General features: G+C 37.9%; 1 protein-coding gene across 2 annotated transcripts in view; it reads left to right on the top strand.

Moving 5' to 3' along the window:
- Positions 1–513: 513 nt before the first annotated feature.
- Positions 514–22,542, top strand: part of GRIN3A (glutamate ionotropic receptor NMDA type subunit 3A) — a 290,587-nt gene continuing 268,558 nt past the window's right edge. Inside the window, exons 1-2 of one of the 2 annotated variants that reach the window (XM_030292703.1) lie at positions 514–667; positions 1,262–1,487. The gene's annotated coding sequence lies outside the window, so the exon portion shown is untranslated. Of the gene's footprint in view, positions 737–1,261; positions 1,488–22,542 lie in introns of both variants that reach the window. The other variant, XM_030292702.1, reaches the window with a different exon arrangement.

Raw genomic sequence — 22,542 nt, 5'->3', positions numbered from 1 at the left:
TAAAAATGTTAAATGAGGGGTGCCTGGATGGCTCAAGCAATTGAGCATCCAACTCTTGATTTCTGCTCAGGCCATGATCCTGGGATAGTGATATTAAGCCCTGCATCAGGTTCCACAGTGTGGAGTATGCTTGGGATTCTCTCTCGCTCTCTCCCTCTCTGTCTCTCTCCCCCACTCATTCTCTCTCTCCCTCTCTCTCTCCCTCTCTAAGATAAAAATTAAAATATTAAATGACTATTTAAGTAGATATTCCCCTATCCTTCCAATGACTCATCCTTGTTTCCAGACTTCAATCTGAATTAGTAGATGTGACAGCAAGCAGACTCTAAATAGGGCCCCTAATGGCCCCTATCTCCTGGTATTTTTACCCAGCATCATCCTCTTCCCTTGACTGTGAGTAGAATCCATGACTTGCTTCTAATAGGATCCATGACTTGCAAAAACGAAGGGGTGTCATGCATGTGATTACATTATATTAGAGTGCAACTTTTCTCTTGTTAACAGACTCCCGCTGCCTTCGATGAAGTGCGCTGTCATCTAGAGAGGCCAATGTGGCAAGGAACTGACAGTGAAGAGCTGAGGGCCTCAGTCTGGGAGTCTGCAAGGAACTGAATATTGTTACAACCACATGAGCTTGGAAATGGATCCTTCTCCAGTCGAGCCGCAGGTGAGACCCTATAGGACTAGACAAAACCTTGATTGATGTTTGTGAAAGACCCGGAAACAGAAGACCCAGGTGAGCCATGCTCAGATTCCTGGCCCACAGAATGTACATTGTTTAATGTCACTACATTTGTGATGATTCGTTTTGCAACAATAGATAAATACTATGGTGGGTTTCCTTCTCAAATCAGAACATTGCTATTGGAAAAAACATTTCAGACGAAAACAAATTATTTTGACTGAGTCATTGTTACCTTGGAATCTAATAGATCTAGGTCAAGGGGGGAAAACCCCCAAATGGATTTTCTCAATCCTCCCCATAGCCTGTTCATATCTCCGATGCCTGTACCATCCCAATTAGGAGATATTGGTAGAATTTTCCAGAAACTTTTCCACCTGCTTTCCACAATGAACTCATAAGCTATCTTTGAAACATCTAGTTCCCTAGAAGCAGAGACTTACAAGGGGATTATAAAGCATTTTAGTGTATGTTTTCAGGAGAAAAAAAAAAATGAGGAAAGCAGGAGAGAGGAAAGGAAGAAAGCTAAGCAAGATATGGTCTCTCAGCTGGAGAGTAACTTTAATTTTATTCCCTTAGGAATCTTTGGAGCAAAAGCTGCACCTCAGAACTGATTCCAACTTTAGGCAAGAGGCCCAGTCTTTTGCCCCTGTACTGATCAGTCTTTGGTTGCTGGCTATCCTGAAAAGTCTGGAGAGATTTGGATGGACAGGCTGAGTCCATAGCAACCAAGGCTGACGGCAACCGGAGGAAAGTTTCACACACTCAGTGAAGGGCAGGGAGCCAACTGCATTCACCAAGAAAGGTAAGTTGTGCTCTGCATCTAGGCATCATCTTTGAAAGTGTTCTAAACTATTATATCTGACAAATGGTCTTGAAATGTTTGTAATTGGCAGTATCTTTAGTTTCAGTACTGCAGGCATTTTCTTCCCTATCTCTTTGGTCAATTTATTAAATTAATATGTGAAAGTTTACAAATTTGCTTTTAGCCCACTATCATTCTAAAAGTTTCAGAGTTTATGAAAATGCGGTAAACCCATGTGGTTAATTATTCATGCATTCTGCATTGGTAATACTCTGAATTAGCAAAATCTGTAGTTTACATGAAGGACCTGTTGACCATTTCTTACCCCACCCCACCCCCAACATACCATCTGTCCAACAGAACTCGTGAGTTAGGGATTCAGTCTTACTGCTTCTGGATAAAAAATAACTACCGTCTCACTCAGATTGCATGTTTGTTGGCCCCATTCCCGCCTGAGTTAGGGGCACAGTGACTTGAAAACAATCCCCACAGCTCAGGTTATCCTCTCACCATGCCGCGGGGGTGGTTGGCAAGGTTTTTCCTGTCACAGCTGGTATGATCCTGAGTTACTCAGCCAGAGGAAAATTGCCTCCTAATGGAACCCTAAGCCCTCCATTCAATTTTCCCTTAAGGTCTGAAGAGAGCAATCCCAAGAACTCATGCTAAGCAAAGCCTCTTCAAAAATTATGGTCTGTGCTCATTTGAGAATCAGAAATTTTCAATTATATAGCCTCCCAGGATACATTTTAAGGAAAAACAAAAGACAATTGTTTTTGCTCACTTGTTAAACACTAACCATTTTGTTCCTAGCTCCATTACTTTTTTTTTTTTAACTTTATCCCTTTTATGCAAATAAGCAGCCCATTTTCAATCTTCCTTGAAATAAGAAATGTAGGCTCTGTGTATGGGAAATATGTAGTTATGGAGTTTGCTTTAAAAATTGTCTTTGGGAGCAACTTGAAGTTGACACTTCAAAGTTTCAGAAGTGCTCTCACATCCATTGCTTCATTTGACAGGTGTTATAACCCCCAATTTACAGACCAGAATTCAGAGATCACCTAACTTTTAAAATCGTGTTGCTAAGAACAAACAGAACTGAGACAAGAACCAAATTTTCTAACTTAAGTCAGATGCTGTTTCTCTTCTTCCATGCTGCCTTTTAACTGTCAGCAATAGGCATTCTCAATTTCTTTCTTGATCCTAGGGATACTTGCTTTATTATTATTTTTCACTCAGGGATTCCACAAACACACAACAGGACTTAGTAACGCCCCATTTAGTGTCATTCAATATTAGCACTCCCTTTATGTATTTCCACATTCTCTAATGAGGACCCTGACTTAATTGTCTAATCCAGACATGTTATTTTACCAGTGTGACTCCAAGATGTACTGGTGAGTCCCGAAACTGGCATATTATTGCAGTTTATTTGAATTTTATTGTATCACCCTTATGCTTTATTTCTACTGCATTTCAAAGCAGTCCTTAGCATGCGTAATATCACTTAAATAAGACATAGTGCTGCAAAATGAGAGTTCTCTAGATATCCCCTGTGCAACCACAGGAGGCCCCTTCCAAACCAAAAAGCTGTGAATCTTATCTGTGGTTCTGTTGTAAATTTTGATCCGGAGGCATGTTTAATAGCTTTTCAGTGACTATTGTAAAGGGAGTATTTACTTGAAATGATGTCTGCTTATATTATTTCTTTCCCAAATTGCTCCCAGCAACTAGAAAATCTGCTTGTACCTCTCCATCAGTAGCCTCCCTGGAAAGGAGACATTTTCTGTTTGTATACTGCCTGAAGTATTTGATTTTTCTTGATGATCTTTAAAGTTCAGCCAAAAGGACAAACAGCACATCCAATGATTCTCAATCTTTTCACCACTAAGGATACTTTTATTACTTTGCTCCTTGATTTGAAATATTTCACCTGCCAAACTTCACATTTACCAAGGAATTCATTATTTTCCCATTTTTAGTACCATATATATATAAATATATAGCAAATGCACAGAGCACTTGATATGCTGGGTGCTGTTCTAATGATTTACATAATTAACTTCTTTAACTTTTCTGACTCTATGGGAGATGAATACTATTATCTTCATTTTGCATGTGCTGCACAGAAAAGTTAGACAACTGGCAGGAGCTGAGAGAGCTGAGATTTGAGCACAGGCATTTTAGCTCCAGAATCGATGCTCTTAACCTCTGCATGTGCTGTTTCCCATTTGTAGTGTCTAATTAGCAGAGATCTGTGAAAAGGTGTACCTCTTTTACTTTCAGAAAAATGGAATCAGGAAAAGACATGACTTCCTCCAATGGGCAAACACCCCAGGTGGAAAAACCATTGTCCTTGGAGTCAGGTTACTAGAATCCAAGTTGTCACTTCTCCCTTTGTCAGCTTTATACCTGTGTGGACATCTTTTATGTTGCCACGTCTCCAATTCTTAGTGTGAAAGTAAGGATGTGAAGATTTATCCTGCCTATCTCATACATTACTTCAAAAAAAATCCTTCATGATACAATCTACCATGTGCCAGGCACTGTTGCTGGATATTGGCATGCAGATATGAATGAGGTGAAACTATTTCCCTGAAGGAATCCAGTGTCTAGAGTGGAGGTACAGAAAAGTAAACATGTGCACACCCAGTGTGATGGGTTGATGCCATAGGAGTTATTGAATACTAGGGGAGAGAAAAGGAAGAAATGTGTCCCATTTCTCCAGAGTGGGCAGGTAGGGAAGGCAAGGTCAGGGAAACATCATGGAAAAGATGATTCCTGAAATGAGTCTTGAAAGATCAGGAATAGTTCACATGGCACATAATTGATGGGGCAACAGGATATGTGAAAACATGAAGATGCCAAAGGAAAAGATATGCTCTAATTTGGAGCACTTCTAAAAGTATAGAAGACACAGCTCCTGGGCAGTTAGCAGGAGGGGAGATTGAATCACATACAGAGCTGGAAGATAGGTGTGACTAACAGGACAAAGCGTTTTATAAATTCCAAAGCATGATATAAATAGACAATAGTATTTGGGATCAGAGTCTATACTGACCGTTCAGCGTTTTTCCTGAGTTGCATGATACCAGCTCATGCACGGCCCTGGATCCTAGAATTCAAGAACCCTTTAAAGAGCTCTGAAAAGTTTATTCCTGAGCAGTAATCCAGAAACACACAAGGTGTTGAAACCAAGACCTTTTCACCCCTTCTCATCCAGAATTTCAAATGAAATACTGTAGTTCTCAGTTAGAGGCTTTGCATCTAGAGAAGTCAAAACTGTGCTTCTGACAGAGCTTAGAGAAATCACAGAAGCCTAAAGGATTCTAAACAAAGAATTCTGGTCGTATCATTTTGGGAAGACATGAGGGCCCGAGACAGAGAGCCTCAATCATAATTGCTTCAATTTTCTATTTCGCTTTGCTTTTGTAAATGAGGAAGGAAATGATGAGCAGAATAATTTAACTTAGGTCTCCTGAAAACACATTTATTCTCCCTTCTCCCATTTACTCTTCATTTTGCTTTTGGAGAATTTCAGTAAAAAAATAGGAATGTGCATTGTCTAGGGGAAATTGCACTGGTATAATAAGTCCATGAAATTTTCAATGGGGCACAGGTGGGACGAAGACAGCTGTTGCCCATTTAGGCAAACGTGCATGTTTTTTAAGAGGAAATTATGTATAAATTGACCAAAATAACAGCTTTTCTGAATAATCGAGGTAACTGACACCATTCTACTCATTACTTTGTTGGTGTAAGCAAAAGTTTTGTAGACTTTAAAGATGCTACCATATTTCTTTTACCTTCACTCTCTCAGGTGTACAGGGAAGATGTTGGTAACCATAACTGCACAAAGCTCATATGGACCTGATCATTCCATTTGCAAGCAAACGAATAAGACCTTCAGGAAATATTAGGTTGTTTTGTTACATGTATAGTCTGTGTTACCTGATGTCGAATATCAAATCCGTGTTCACGGAGCAGAAATTACCTGTAAGGCACCAAATTACGTTTTAGATAGCAAAAGAGAAGTCCTACATCATTGTAACAGCTTTCAATTAAATTAAGGATAAATGCGCAACAAGTTTACAAAATTCACTGATACCCTAAGTTGGATTTGGAGAGATATATAATTTTTTAACTAAGTTGATGTTTATCTAAAGCCCCAAGCTGTTAGTAAAAAGTATAATGCTAATAACTTTTATTCCTATCCAATTTAAACTTTAGTCTAAACTAATATTATAAAGAGCCTGTTTAGGTAATTTTAAGTATATTCTAAGTAAATATATTTGATTTCTCAGACAGTTTCCACTTCCCAGTTTCTTTCCCCCAGGATGATATGCAGTCTACAGGAGGAGGTTTGGTATGACCAGGCTGGCAGGGCTGGAGAGAGGTAGTAAAAGGGACCACTGACCTCATGCTTGTCCTCGGTCTTGCGCTGGCTCTCACACTCTGACGGGGGCTCACCTTCTTGCATCTGCAACTGTTGGTAGAACTCTCGATCTGGATTCTTTCAGTTTGGTGGGGCCTGCTCTCTATCGCTGAGCGAGCCAGCCTCACAGGGCCTCCTTCCACCCAGCCCTCGCTGCAGCCCATACCAGCCTTCTCCAGGGCCTCCCTTGTCCTGCCACACAGGCCTATTGCTCCCCCAGCTTCGCATCAGTTCCACGCAAGAACCTCAGAGGTCTCTGAGGCTCCCACTCACACCCCACCAGCTCACCTCCTGACCACACTGTGCTCTTTGCTCTATGTCACTCTGAACTATCTCGAACATTTCCCTGTGCCTGAGCCTTAACGGGAAAAGAGAAAATCAAGAGACCTCTCATTCCCAACATTTATGTATTAAACATGGAAAGATGCTGAACAGTAGCTAAAGAGTTTTTTGTTATGATCTGTTACCATAACAAAAACAACAACAAAAATGTTCCAGAACTCAAAGGTGCAGCCCTAACTCTGTTCCTTCCTCCCTTCTAAGATCAAGAGGTCATTTGCCCACATTCAATGAATCCACTCAAATCATGCATGACAGACGCTGGTCCAGGCCTGGCATCTCAGAGATGAAAAGCAACCAGACCATCATAACAGAAGGGCCTCTCTAACGGAAAGGTAACAGATGCCATCATAGAACACAGAAATCTGCTGCGATGGAGGAAGCACAGGGCACTGGAGAGCCCAGAGGAGGACTCCTAGCCAGACCGGGGAGGCCAGGAAAAACTTTCCGGTAAACCAATGCCTGAGATGAGTCTTGGAAAAAAGCAGGAATTGTCCAGAAGACAGCAGCAAAAACACGTAGTGCATGAGAGGAAGCAGCCCCATAGAAAGACAGGGAGGTGTAAGAGCATGTGGCTCATTAACGGAACCACCAAGTTTCTTGGTGTGGCTGTCCTGCACATATCACACGTTCCTCTTTCCTGTCCTCTCCTGAGAGCCTTTGATTCTGACTTGATTTTCCACAGCTATGAACAAAGGCTTAAATGCAAAGTAGAAATGAACAGGGTCATATGCAGTGAAAAACTTGTAGATGGATACCTTTTGGAGATGAAAGCAAAAACATTTTACGATATTTCTTAAAAGCATATGATTTCGCTTCTAAAGATTTCAGGCTTCCTCTTGGTTTCAAACAGCAGAATAACTGGCTATTGTTACTGGTTTCTTCGTCTTTTTTTCTTTTTTCTTTTTTTCCCTGCCTATCTAAAAGAATTTCTTCTAATATTCTCCACCCATTACAGAGTAGTGGGAAGGTACATCACACAGGAAAATTCCAGAATTTACAAATGCCATAGTAACAAGGCAGTCTACCTAAAGAATGCATTGTTTAAACTATACAAGAACTAGAAAAGAATAGCCCTGAATATTTTTGTCTTTTTCCCATTTTTATGAAAATGAGTATTCTTTAAATAAATGTGCACATCCCGCATTTATTTAGGCCATGTAGAAATAAATAAAATAAATTAAAGACAATGATGCCAGCATGGGGGAGCACTCCCAGTACAACACAAAAATATGTTGAGAGGTTGATAAATCAGTAAAGGTGGAGTATATTCCTGAGGCGAAATTTCTAGGACATTATGCTAATTGGAATGATTTTCTTTATAATGGATGAAGTTTACCTCTAAACTCAGAACTGCAAATGTTTATGCAGCTCACTAGAACTACCAAGATTGTCTATCTGTTCAATCTGAGAGAAAATATTTAAAGGAAAGGTAAACATATCCATCCTAAAATACGTTAAATGTCATGTCGGTCAAGGTAATTGCCCCTGCTAGAATGGCATATAAAAAAGTTTAATTTGAAATCTTGAGTCTTTCCCTGCCTGCTAAAAAAAATAATAAATATTTATCCCCAGCATTTCTACATTTTAGAGAAAAGAACTCTATGCTTCCCCTTCAGTGTCCTCATCAACCTCTTTCTTCAAACCAGTAGATTTACTAAGTACTACTCATTCTTCTTACCATGTAATTAGCTGTGATTTCCTTCAGGGCTAAAGTTCTTAAGACATTCCTTCTAACAGAATTAGCTTGGGGTATATATAGAGGGGAGATAGAGCAGGCTGAGAGAGTGTTTATGGAGTCAGAGAGCTCCTTACTAAATTGACATGATTGTTTCAACACCACTACTCCAAAGGTCCCAGTGTAGAATTTGCTCCATGTTTCTTTTTTCTTTTTTAACTTTTTAAATGTTTATTTATTTTTGAGAGAGAGAGAGAGAGAGAGAGAGAGAGAGAGAGAGAATGTGCAGGGGAGGGGCAGACAGAGAGGGAGACACAGAATCTGAAGCAGGCTTTAGGCTCCAAGCTGTCAGCACAGAGCCCGATGTGGGCCTTGAACTCATGAACTATGAGATCATGACCTGAGCCAAAGTTGGATGTTCAACCAACAGAGCCACCCAGGCACCCCTTCACCCAATGTTTCTAAAAGATTGCTGGAGCTAGTGTCAAAAGATCAGTTTACAAGAACTTTGAAGTCTCCCTTACAAGGCTTTATCCGCAGAATAGAGCTGCAATGGCACACAGGCTGGATCCAGGAGTAACAGGCCAGTGATAGAAACTGGACAAAGAGGGGAGAGGATTTTAGGCCCAGAACAGTGCCTGTCCCTGAGATTATTTTCTGACCCAGCCTTGATAGCCCAAAACATGAGTTTGGGGCTGAGAGCCAAACAGAAGACCCAGAATCACCATGCTCCCTAAAACACTGAAAATGGGGCACCTGAAAATAGTCAGCTAGGCCTCCGACTTCAGCTAAGGTCATGATCTCATGGTTTGTGACTTCAAGACCCCCATCAGGCTCGCTGCTGTCAGTGCAGAGCCTGCTTCGGATACTCTGTCTCCCTCTCTCTGCCCCTACTTTGCTCATGCTCACACGCTCTCTCTCTCTCTCTCTCTCTCTCTCTCAAAAATAAATAATATTTAAAGCATTTAAAATGAAAGTTACTTCCTGCAGGATTGTGCTAAAGTTTTCATTCGTTTGACAGGAAGCTTACAGATGCTTCCCTTGCACTGACAGGCTCCACATGGCATCAGTACCCAATGGTGTCACCAGCAGCTGCCACCGTGGGCCTGTGGCAGAAATGAGGAGTTGTCATTTCTACTCCTAGACTTAGCCTTTGCCTGAGTGCCAGAGCTGGGGTTCTCTTAGTGGAAGTGACCTCGGTTTTCTCACTTCCAGTCCTTCATGTTTCTTTAAGGATATAACAGACATTTAGGGTGACTGAAGACATCATGACCACATTATTCCTTTCAGCATGTCATTCCTTACTAAGATACATGGGAAATTTTTGCTTTGTAACTGGAGAATGTAGGAGTTTGCTTCAGAGAGAAGCAGTGAGAGGAGAATGACAAGGGAAAGAAGAAGTCCCCAGGGGCTCCTAGGCCTGAGTTTACTATCTATTATTGGAAGGGTGGAAGACTGACTGTCACAGACCTGTCTTCATGAGGTTTTAGTCAAGAGGGTTGGCCAGAATTGTATTCATCCATTCAGATGAGACCTAGAAACAAGGAGAGCTTCTTTAAAGGCACTGATTATTCAGGGAGGTCATAGTCAAGGAGCAAATAGATCTTCCTCCTTCATCAGTTTGCATGGGACTCAGAACAAGTCTGGTCCCCTCAGGACTGGATGATCTTAAAAACAACTGGAATGGACGTCCTTAACAAGTACACTGGGGTTCCCAGGTGAGGCAACTGGCAACATTGTAGGTTCTCTGGGCCACAATATTAGTGGGTGACAGCTGTGAGGAAACAGAATACAGAACAAGAAAGGACAGCCAGCATGTTTGCTGGATGCAGGTGGCTGCAACCAATTCGTGATGGGCACAAACAAGTCCACTTTCAGAAACTCTCGAAATAACTCCCGTCTGAATGAAAACTCTGTGTAAGAAATCGGATTTTCTCGGGGTGTCTGGGTGGCTCAGTCAGTTAAGCGTCCAGCTCTTGGTTTTGGCTCAGGTCACGATCTCACGGTTCATGGGTTCAAGCCTCATGCTGGGCTCTGCACTGACAGCAGAGAGCTCCCTCTCTCTGTGCCCCTCCCTGACTCATGCTCTCTCTTTCAATAAATAAATAAACAAACAAACAAATAAATAAATAAGAAATTGGATTTTTTTTTCTCTCTCAGTCCCCCATGTCTGGCACTCCATAAATATTTGTTTGTTGTGGAACACATTCAGGATGCTTTCAGGAAACTGATTTCCAGTAATCAGTTCAATGAGTACTTAAGCTAGCATCCTTTGATCATTTAAATATTTGTGACATAACTTTGTAGACACGAAGGAGTGGGTGATATTTATTTTGTGGACAGAGCAATTTAGTTTGGGTCACTCTGTGCAAGAGGCTTTTCTCTTGGGGATAGGGAAGGGGGAGAGAGGCAATTAGGGCAAAAAGGGTGGGTATGATTTCTGCAGTGGCAAATCCAGGAAGTCTGGGCGGTAGTTCCGTTTTTACGTGTTAGAAGGATGCTCTCTTGTCTCCCTTCAGCTTCGTTGATCAGACAAGAAATGGCTGTGGGCAGCCTCAGGGCCCTGCAGAATTGAGCTGTCCTTGGTGCGATTCTCAAATACCATGACTTGGTGACTGCAGCAGTGCCCAAACTTTCCTTTGAATCAAAAATTTCCTCACATCAGCCTGTGCCAAGGCTCTGATATTCCGGCATCAGGCAGCCTCGGCGTAAGGTGTCTGTTTAAATTCAAATATGTTACCTTGGAGGAGTAACATATTAATCCATCAGTAGCCATTAATACAACAACACAAATTAGTTGATCAGTCAGCCACTGGGTAAGCAGTGCCTCAGGGAATGGTATGTAGGGCAGATTTGTTACTTTTTCCCCATCTTAGATTATGATTTATTATATAAACAAAAATTGCAGCAGCAATAAAAAAAGTCTAAAACAAGGACCAAATTCTCCCCATGTTCCTACTGTAGTAACGTACTAATTGTTTTATCTGGGTTCCCTTTCAGCTCCTATTCAAATTCAAAAATCAGCTTTAATTCAAGCGTTTCCCATTCTTTTCTGAATAATAATAGCTAACATTTATTAAGTGCTTACTGTGTGCCAGGCACTGTCCCAAAAACACTTAAACAAATTAAATCATGTCATCTAAACAACAGCTCATGAAGTAGATACTGTTTTATCCTTATTTACACATGAGGGGACAGAGGCCCAGAGAAGTTAAGTAACTCACAGAAGGCAGTAAATAATCAATTCAAACTCAAGCATTTGGCTCCAACACCCATGCTTTTCACCCCAGAACCAAGCATCCCATTTACCAGTAAGGAAACTGGGGCATCATGTAATTAACTTGCCAGTAGTTCCTTAAACAATATGTGGTGGCACCAGAGTTTGAGCAGACCGCCTGGTCCTGAGCCCACCCTCTTAACTGCACTGCACAGATGATTGACGCTTTACCCTAGCTGATTCAGCCTGTGAACGAGGTTGACATCATTATGCCCATTTACAATTTGGGGTTCAAGATGACTGATTAGTTTGTCCAAGGGCAAACTAATTTGTTCATAAATGACAAATCCAGGTGATAACTCCAGATTTTCTGACTTTAAGTTCAGTACTTCTTTGTTTACATTCCTTTTTATCTGCCTCTTATTGGCAATCAACTTTTTCAACATAGTTTAAAAAAAACATATCATCTGTATATTCCTATTTTATTCATATAATGTAATTCAAGAGCACTTTCCCTTGTTACTAGGTGGTTCTTATAATTATCATTGTGTTGGCAGCCCAGGAGTACCCTGAGGTTATGAATCATAATGTACTAAAACACCCTGGCTGAATTTTGGGTTTTTTTTTTTTTAACAATATATTTCTGCTGTTACAAGTAAATGTCACAATAAAACAATCTGTACAATATAATTTTTTTTAGACTCTTCTTTCAGGAATGGCAATGTAACAGCATCTCTCATTTTGTTTGATTTTCCAACAAGGATTCAACCTTATGCAGAAAACAGAGCATCATCTCCTTACAGACAGCAATAGCAATAGACACTTTCCCAGTAGCCCCTGTAAAGTGAGCTGCCTGGAGAGATTTGGATTTTTCTGCTCTGTAGCTCCTTCAGAGGCATTCAGCAAATCAAACTGTGCCACCCATTTGGTGGCAGAGTTACGATCAGCTGGAACATGGCCTTCTCCTTTTTGGTGCCAGCTTTCCTGTGGCTTCTTTGTGCAAGGACCCAAGCCTGAATCTCAAGAATAATTGTCAAGGCTGGGCTTTGGATTGATACTACCTCTGGGAATAGGAACATACTCCTTGGAATTGCCCGAAGCCCCCAGCACCTGCCCTAACTGTGCCTGCCCGGTAGGGCTCAAAAGCACATATGCCCGGTAATTAGTTGGGCATCTCTCTTAATATTGTCACCAAGACAAAGTAAATTCTTATAAGTCTTGCCTCATCTATCTTCTAGAATATAAATCCCTTAGGAACAGAAACTATATCTTGGTTGGGTCTTATTGTGGGCCTTTTACATAGCTGATATGCAAGTATTAATTGATGTCTTCATATGTTGCTCAGGGGGTGTGCCTTATGCTTTACAGTTAGTTAACTCAAACAACCACTTTCCCTAAAATGAAAGATTGATGATTATGGGGAGATTTTGTGCACTTTGGATTGCATTGCAGAAGTAATCTATTTATGCTAATTATCCTTTCTCATTCCATAACATTTTCACTAAGTGAAATATTGATTTTTTAAAATAAAAATAACCTTGAAAAAGTGATAGGTAACATATTCTGCACAGCGTTGATAAAGAATTATTTTTGATTAATCTCACTACATAAATAGGTTGAAAAATACATATTTTGCAAAGGTCTATTTTTTATACATTCTTCTCAGGGTTATATTTTTCTGGAAGCACTCTGACTTAGAAAAAATAAGGTCATCATAATGTCTTATTCCAAAATAAATTATTAAGTTAAAAAAATTGGAGTTAAAGTGTCGATGCCAGGATAGAGGTAAATATTCATCCATCTCAGCCACAGCCAGGAGCTTTCATTATTTGATGCAAAATATGAGCCGAGTTCTTGAGAAAACCTATGTCTTAGGGCTATTTGTGTCTTTGCCACTTTGAACATTTTCAATATTTAATTATGAACTTTAAATTTGCTTATCTCACAACTGTATTTTGTGTAGCAACTAAACATAAATTGTAACCAGCTGGGAGGTAAGAAATAGAAATATACTGTGAAAACCTCTGAATATAAAAATATCAATACATCAATGTTGATGGTCAATAACAAGTGAGTTAGAAGCTATTAAATATTACTGTTATATAATTTCTCAAGTTCTATAGCTTTCATAATCTGTAGAGCAAAATACTCTATCATAGTTTAATCATGCTGTAGAGCATGATACTTCTGTCATGACCTAAATTTCAAATTCTATTTTCTAGAAAATAGAAAAGAGGGGATCAGTTACAGAAATAGTTAAATCATCTCTGAGGCTTGCCTCTGGAATAAAATCCCTGGAAGTCTTCTGTTCTTTTCCAACTCTACAGTATATTGGGCTCCCCATGATAAGCCCATAGGGCATCTGAATAGCTGATCAGTGATAAAATGCAATGGTTTTCAAACTGTTGAGAGAAAGTGTAGGGTTCTGTGGAAGTACATCACCAACTATGACGACAGCAGAGGGAGGTCAGAGGCTCAAGGATCCGAGCTCTCCCACTACTTTCCACCCAAGTGGTGCCATGTTTGTCTGTTTTATAGGTTGTCTTTCCATCTGAAATTTCTTTCTTGGGGGTTCACAGGGGATAAAACTGAGTTCCACTGATAAAACTATTGTTACAATTTAATGACGATTTCATAGTCAAAGTAAAGAATAGGTCAAGTCAGTCTTTTATCTTTTTAACTTCTTTTGACATTCTAGCCAAAACGTAATTTTAGTATAGACTTAACTGGCTACTTAAATCAACCCTCAAAATGAAAAAGGGACGAATAAAGACCAAAAAAAAAAAAATACATTTGTATCTTTAAGTAATTTAATATACTAAGAAACAGAGATAAAATTGAAGAAGACTAGCAAAGTAAATCAAGCTGTAGGGAAAGGGAAAAGAACATAAAAGCTAAAAGTCCAGGCCTCGCTCAAAGCTGTTCAGGCTAGAGCATCAGGGAAAGACTAAAAAACTATATAGGAAAAGCAAAGAGAAGCTGTGTTTCAAAGACATGTATTCATCAGTTTGTAAGACATGAATCTAAAATAGCTAGCAGTTTGGTTCTCAAAGATCTCTGAGTCATTCACAGCTACTTGGGTGAGTGAGTCAGGATCTCATCATGAGACAGGTGGAAGGGAAAAACCCAGCCAATGTTTTCTCTAGTAATGAATGAGATGTGGCAATCGAGGGAAAGTGAAACATACCAAGTGGGTGATGTCGGTTAAGACACAGAATTGGCACAGAATTTCAGTACTCTGACCAGGTCTCAGAGATTTAGCGTTATCAGTCTGTGAAAGGGAGCCCCAAATGTATGCAGAAGGGAAAGTAGACTATGGTGAATACACAGATAAAAATAATGTGAGAGGACAAGCAACCACAATCGTAGCTGATGACATTATATTTCTAAGTGACCAGACCAAAGACAAGGCATAGAGTGGCCTTCTTTGGCCATTGTTTGGTACAGTCTCATTTCCAAATCATGTGTAGTCTTTATAGTTCCTAAGGACAAGAATTAAAATATTCATATATATATTATATACACATATATTATATATATTATATACATATATACATATATATTATATTTATTTACATATGTTATACATATATATATATATAAAGAGCTAAAAGTCTAAAGGAAAAAATGCAAAAATATGCTTTCACTTTAAGCTTTGATTTAGATATTTAAAGTGGAAAATGTTATTTTTTCAACATTGATTTTGGCTCATGACACCAAGATTTTTCATAGATCTTGTTCAGCTGAGATGATAAACTAAAAAAGAAGAAAAGAGGCTTAACTGGGAAACAAGACTCAAAGGAGTATAGACTGTAATAAAGTGTGAGATTTCCACAGGAACCAATGTTTCCCTCTGTCTGGTAGAAACTCCAGTTTATTCTTTCATCACATTATTCCTTCAACAAATATTTACTAAGGCTTTGCAATGTGCCAAGCTATTCTAGGTCGAGGAAAATATGATGAATGGCTTTATTGTCTCCACTAGAGAAGAGGAAAGTAATATAGTTGGAAACCTTTCAACCCCCACTCCTATCCCACCTTCTTGTAGGTTTCTACAGTTGTTTCTGATATTTTTACTAGTATTTATCACATACTATTCTTTTAAGATAGTTATTTTTGCATGTGTTATTTCCTGTATTAGATCACAGACACCTTAAAGATACAAACCTTGTCATGCTACTTGGGCCCTGATATGTTGCCTTCTACACAGCAGGTATTCAATGTGTATTTAGAGAGTTAAATGTTTAAAAACCATAAGAGTAGATATCATTTAAATTTTCATAAAACATACCTTCAATAGTGAATGTAGAGCAGGCAGAGGATGAACTTTCATTTACTTGCTATTACACTAGGACATGCTTAGGGTTACACAGTGCCTTTCCTCAAAGAGCCATCATATATTTCAGTTATTTTCACCAGTGGCCTCAAAGATGAGTAGAGACAGGTATTAATAACTCTACTTTAAATATGGAACCGATCAGTAGCTGAAATCATACTAAATATCATTTATTTTATAGAAAAGAAAACCGGGTTAAGAATGCAGTTTTCACACCACATACTTCCGTATTTTTTTTCATAAGTGTCCATATCTAATGTACTTGGCCAGCCTCTCTCTCTATTTTGGTCATTTAGGCTGGTTATATAGGGAGACAAAACCTCACATTACTGTTCACACACCAGATAATTCTTGCCAAACATCTATTCAAACAATCAGATCTGTATGTCAGTGAAGATCACTTGAGAGTTACTTAATGCTGTGTTCAGAAAAGAGATGCTTACACTGGATACACATGTGCCAGATGGTGAAAACATCACCTATTCATCTGTTTATACAATACATATTTTAGAATATTTAAAATACTTATTATCTGCGAGACACTGAACAAAACTTAATGGAGTTTACAATGTAGTGAGGAGATAAAATAATAAGCAAGCAAACCCCACTAATGAATTAAAATTATTAAATACAAAATGCAATGAAAGAATCAAATGCAATACTATGATAGAGAATAAGGTGGAGAAGGAACCTGTTTAGAAAGTGTAATTAATCTTCATATCACTCTTAGGAAGTGATAATTAAGGAGCCAGCCACTGAGAAGGAGCCAGCCATGTGAAATTCCAGAGAAAGAGCATTTCATAAAGAAAGAATAGAATGAAAAAATATTCTGAAAAGGAGCCAGCCATGTGAAATTCCAGAGAAAGAGCATTTCATAAAGAAAGAATAGAATGAAAAAATATTCTGAAGTGGGTGAACTTTAGAACTTAGAACTTTAAAGAAGAAAATGGGAGTGAAAGTAAAAGGCAATATCACCATGGGAATGCAAGCTGGTGCAGCCACTCTGGAAAACAGTGTGGAGGTTGCTCAAAAAACTAAAAATAGAACTACCCTAAGACCCAGCAATTGCACTACTAGGCATTTATCCATAGGATACAGATGTGCTGTTTCGAAGGGACACATGAACCCCCAAGTTTATAGCAGCACTATCAACAATAGCCAAAGTATGGAAAGAGCCCAAATGTCCATCACAAATGTCCACACAATGGAGTACTTCTTGGCAATCAAAAAGAATGAAATCTTGCCATCTGCAACTACGTGGATGGAGCTGGAGGGCATTATGCTAAGTGAAATTAGTCAGTCAGCGAAAGACAAAAATCATATGACTTCACTCATATGAGGACTTAAAAGACAAAACAGATGAACACAAGGGAAGGGAAACAAAAATAATATATAAACAGGGCAGGGGACAAAACAGAAGAGACTCATAAATATGGAGAACAAACTGAGGGTTACTGGAGGGGTTGTGGGAGGTGGGATGGGCTAAATGGGTAAGGGGCAGTAAGGAAGCTACTCCTGAAATTGTTGCACTATATGCTAACTAATTTGGATATAAATTTTTAAAAATAAAAAATAAAATTAAAAAAAAGGCAATATCACCAGAGCATAAAGATGTAAATTAAAATTCTAGAAATAAGCAGGGATCATTCCATACCAGGCCTTTTAGGCCAATATATGAAGTTTGGATTTAAGTCAAAGTGCAACGGAAATCTATTGAAATATTTTCAAGCAGACAAGTAGCAAAATTTATTTTTGAAAGATCATGCTGGAGGCTACAAGAACAATAGATTGCAGGGAAGGGGTCAGTAAACAGAGTATTACAAAAGGGAAACTTGGGAGACTCTTGAAGTAGTTCCAAGTAAGAGTATATTTATATGGCTTAAATTGAAGTGCTTGTAGTGCATGTGGAGAGTGGAAAAATAGGAGATGTAATTTGTGAGTAAAGTATGCAGGACTTATTAATAGATTGGAAGTGAGGGGGTTGCAAGAAGAAAGAACTAAGAATTTTTCCTAGGTCTCAAGAATAAGCAGCTGAGGAGAAAGGATGTACCATTTACTGACATGAAGAAGACTATGGATAGAACAGAATCCCAAGATAATGCTAAATATGGGATGTTTCTAAAACATCCAAATGGAGATGTCCAATGGGCAGTCATGTATGTATTGGAGGTCTAAGAAAAGGTTGGACTCAGAGGTATAAATCATAAGTCACCAGTGTATGGATGGTGGACATTTATAAGATCTACTACTGAATAAGGCCTTTGGGAGGCGGGGCTGGGGGTGGGGGCAGGGTCTATTACCAAACACTGAAAAGCTCAAACACTTAAAGCTCAGTACAGACAGGAGGAATCAATAAGAAAGGCTGAGAAGAACAAAGGGATAGGAAGAAAACTACGAAAGACAGATGTTACCAAATGAGAGAAGGATGTTCTAGGAGGATCCTCAGTGTCAAAGTAAAAGGAAGCATAGACTAGATTTCACAACATGGAGATGTCAGAGGTCCTAACAAGAATGCTTTGGAAGAAATGTTGGAGGCAGAAACCAGATTGGAGCAGATTTGACAAATGAAGAGCTCCTGACACAGCACTTAGAGAACTCTTTGGAAACGCTTAGCAGTAGAAGGGCCATTCATGCATTTGATTCCTTTATTCGTGTTGCTCATTAAATTTATTAAGCAAAGAATATCTAATTTTAGCAATGAAATTTTCTGATGATCCCTTCAAGATATATGAGCTGCAAAATGTACTTTTAAGTAATGGAATCACGTGATCTGACATACAGAATTGTTGCCATTTAGCCAAATAATTGTAAAAGAATATCCAAAAAATGATCATTTTGGTTTCAAAACAGTTGATCTTAGGTCATTTTTCTGTCAGTAGTTAAAAGAAAGGACTGATTGTCTACTGAGAAAATTGCTAGCCTATACTAATAAAACCTTATGAAAAGATAAAATATATGTACCCCTTTTTATGTCAGTAACAGAAAGCATATATACAATTCAACTAGGAGTTTCTTGGAGTCACTGAGGAGCACAGTAAGTGCTAAGCTAAAATACTTGTTCTCAAGATGCTTAAATTGAGACATGACTTAAGCACTTTTCAATTATAAAGCAGAATCAGCATGAATGATCGTTTAAGATCTGTGAGAGTTTGAGGAAGCATGAAGGTACATTCCTTATGTGTTTTAATTAAACGTATATGTTAAGCACCAAAATTTTATGGATCTGAGCTTTTATATAAGCTTGACAAAATTATGGAATATGAGTAAAATAGATGCTTTGTTGAGCCAGGGATGTATTGTGAATGTTATAATGAAACCTCACTCTCTTATAAAAAGATATGATTTTCCTGACAAGTTGTGCCTTTCAGAAGCATATTGATACAGTATTTTCCAACATTTCCTTTTTATCCAGATATGTAAGTATAAATATAAGGGAATATCACCTATTACCACAAAAGGAACAAAATTAAGTCTTATTAACAGTCTTTCAGTTGCAAGTGGCAGAAGACATAACTCAAAATGGCCAGCGGTAGAGGTAATCCCCCCTGAATCACGTGACAAAAATGAGAGATGGGGTCTTTGCAAAGTGGACAGTGGATAGTATGACGTAAATAAGAAAGGTTCATTCCAACAAGCATGGTCAAAGCCACATTATTTCTCAAAGCTTTCATGTATTGTAGAGATAAAGACTAGAGAATAAAAATTATCTTTTCATTAGTGTAAATTACTATGCTAAAATGCCTTATCTAGGTCAATTCCTTTTGGAATGTAAAATTTTCATTTTCCTCTTTTAAAATTATTTTAAATATGTTTACTGAAATAAAGAGATTTCCTACTGTTCTAATTAGCTTCTCATGCACCTCCCCAGAGACTTTTTCTGATGTATAAACAAGTGTAGTACATGAAAGGTTTACCTATATATTTAGAAATAATCACCATAAATCTGAATTTCTATCAGGGAGCTAAAACTATATGTAAGTTACTCTGACCTATCTTTCTTATATATGTAATGGGTTATCTACCAGTTAGTATCTTTCCTTCTTTTGTTGTTTTTGTTTTGCTTTTGTTTAGAGAGAGAGAGAGTACGAGTAGGGGAGAGGGGCAGAGAGAGAGGAGTAAGAGAATCCCAAGCAGGCTCCATGTTCAGCATAGAGGCTGACATGGGACTCAATCCCACAACCCTGAAATCAAGAGTCAGATGCTCAACCAACTGAGCCAACCAGACACCCCTAGTTAGTATCTTTCTAATTAAATGATCTTTCAAGTTCTTCACACTGTTAAAGGTAGAATTCCTAAGTCTAGGAATACAGGTAGAATACAACACAGCTTATATTTTTATCTTTATCTAAGAAGGCTTGTATTAGGTAATCCAAGGAAATGAAAATCTGTGTGAGATGTATACCATATTGACTTTACAATGTATATAAGAAAATCCTTATGTGTGTGTACATATAGTGTCTTCTCAATTTGAAAAATATCTCTGTATGACAATCTTTGTACTAAATGATGAATGAAGAAGATACTTTTTAATTTCAACATATACCATCTTTAGATTTTTTTATTTTAATTCCAGTACTTAACATACAGTTAACTAATTTGGATTAGTTAATGTAGTGATTCAACAATTCTATACATTACTCAGTGCTTATCATGACAAGTGTACTCTTAATCCCCTTTACCTACTTCACCCTTCTCCCCAGCTACCTCCCCTCTGATAACCATTAGTTTGTTCTCTATAGTTAAGAGTCTGATTTTTAGTTTGTCTCTTTTTTTCTGTGTTGTTTTGTTTCTTAAATTCACATGTAGGGGAAATCATATGGTATTTGTCTTTCTCTGACTTATTTCACTTAGCATTATACCCTCTAGATCCATCCATGTTGCTGCAAATAGCAAGCTTTCCTTCTTTTTTATGGCTGAATAATATTCCATTGTATATATATATATATATATATATATATACCATATCTTCCTTATCCATTCATCTATTGATGGACGCATGGATTGCTTCCATAATTTGGCTATTGTAAATAATGCTGCAATAAACATAGGGGTGCATATATTTTTGAATTAGTATTTTTTTTATTTTTTGGGTAAATACCCAGTAGTGGAATTAATGGATCATATGGTAATTCTATTTTTAATTTTTTGAGGAAGGTCCATATTGTTTTCCACAGTGGCTGTACCAGTTTGCGTTCCCACCAACAGTGTGAAAGCATTCCTTTTTCTCCATATCCTTCCCAACATTTCTTGTTTCTTCTGTTTTTGATTATAAATATTCTAACAGGTGTGAGGTAATACCTCATTGTGGTTTTGATTTGCATTTTCCCGATGATTAGTGATGTTGAGCATCTTTTCAACTGTCTGTTGACCATCTATATGTCTTCTTTAGAGAAATGTGTGTTTTTGTCTGTCCATTTTTAATTGGATTATTTGTGATTTGGTGTTGAGTTATATAAGTTCTTTATATATTTTAGATACTATAACTTTATGGCATATATCACTTGCAAATAATTCTCCAGTTTAGTAGGCTGTCTTTAGTTAAGTTGTTTTTCCTTTACTCTGCAGAAGCTTTTTATTTTGATGTGGTCCCAATAGTTTATTTTTGGTTTTGTTTCTCTTGCCTCAGGAGACATATCTAGAAAAATGTCAGAAATCACTGACTCTCTAGGCTCCCTTCTAGGATTTTGATGGTTTCAGGTCTCACATTTAGGTCTTTAAACCTTTTCAAGTTTATTTTTGTATATGGTATGAGAAAATGGTCCAGTTTCATTCTTTTGTATATACCTGTCCAGTTTTCCCAACAACATATGTTAAAAAGACTGTCTTTTTCCTGTTGCATATTTTGCAACCTTTGTCAAAGATTAATTGGACATATAATCTTTCTGGGCTGTCTGTTCTATTAATCTATGTTTCTATTTTTGTTCCAGTACCTACTGTTTTGATTACTGCAACTTTATAGTAAATCTTGATATCTGAGATTATGATACCTCCACTTGTGTTCTTTTTCAACAATGCTTTGGCTCTTTGGGTTCCTTTGTGACTCCATACAAATTTTAGGATTTTAGTTTGTTACAGGTCTATGAAAAATGCTGTTGGTATCTTGACAGAGATTGTATTAATTATGTAGATTGCTTTGGGTAGTATAAACATTTTAAACAATGTTTTTCCAATCCATGAGTATGAATATCTTTCCATTTGTTTGTTTTTGTCATCTTCAATTTCTTTCATTAGTGTTTTATAGCTTTCAGAGTACAGATCTTTCACCTCCTTGGTTAAGTTTATTCCTAGGTATTTCATTACTTTTGGTGCAATTGTAAATGGGATTGTTTCCTTAATTTCTCTTACTACTACTTCATTATTAATGTATAGAAATGCAGTGGATTTCTGTACATTGATTTTGTATCCTACAAATTTTGTTTCCTGCTGAATTCATTATCAGTTCTTTCAGTTTTTTGGTGAAGTCTTCCTGGTTTTCTATATAGAGTATCATGTCAACTGCAAATAGTGAAAGTTTTACTTCCTCTTTACCTGTTTAGATGCCTTTTATTTCTTTTTGCTGTCTGATTAGTGTAGCTAGGACTTCTGGGACTATGTTAAATAAAAGTGGTGAGAATAGGCATCCTTGTCTTGTTCATGACCATAGAGGAAAAGCTCTGTTTTTCCCCACTGAAGATGACATTAGCTGTGAGTTTTTCATATATGGCCTTTATTATGTTGACATATGTTCCCTCTAGATCTACCTTGTTGAGGGTTTTATCATGAATGGATGTTGTACTTTGTCAGATACTTTTTCTGCATCTGTTGAAATGATCATATGGTTTTTATACTCTCTCTTGTTGATGTGATGTATCACATTGATTGATTTGCAACTATTGAACCACACTTGCATCCTGGGAATAAATCCCACTTGATCATGATGAATGATTTTTTTAATATATTGTTGGATTCGGTTTGCTAGTATCTTGTTGAGGATTTTTGCATCTATGTTCATCAGAGATATTGGACTGTAGTTCTCTTTTTTTGTCATGTCTTTATGTGGCTTTGGTATCAGTG

Source organism: Lynx canadensis, chromosome D4 (assembly GCF_007474595.2).
Source record: "Lynx canadensis isolate LIC74 chromosome D4, mLynCan4.pri.v2, whole genome shotgun sequence".
Lineage (NCBI taxonomy): Eukaryota > Metazoa > Chordata > Mammalia > Carnivora > Felidae > Lynx > Lynx canadensis.
The sequence above is the reverse complement of the archived record's forward strand: the minus strand, read 5'-3'. Positions and strand labels throughout refer to the sequence as shown.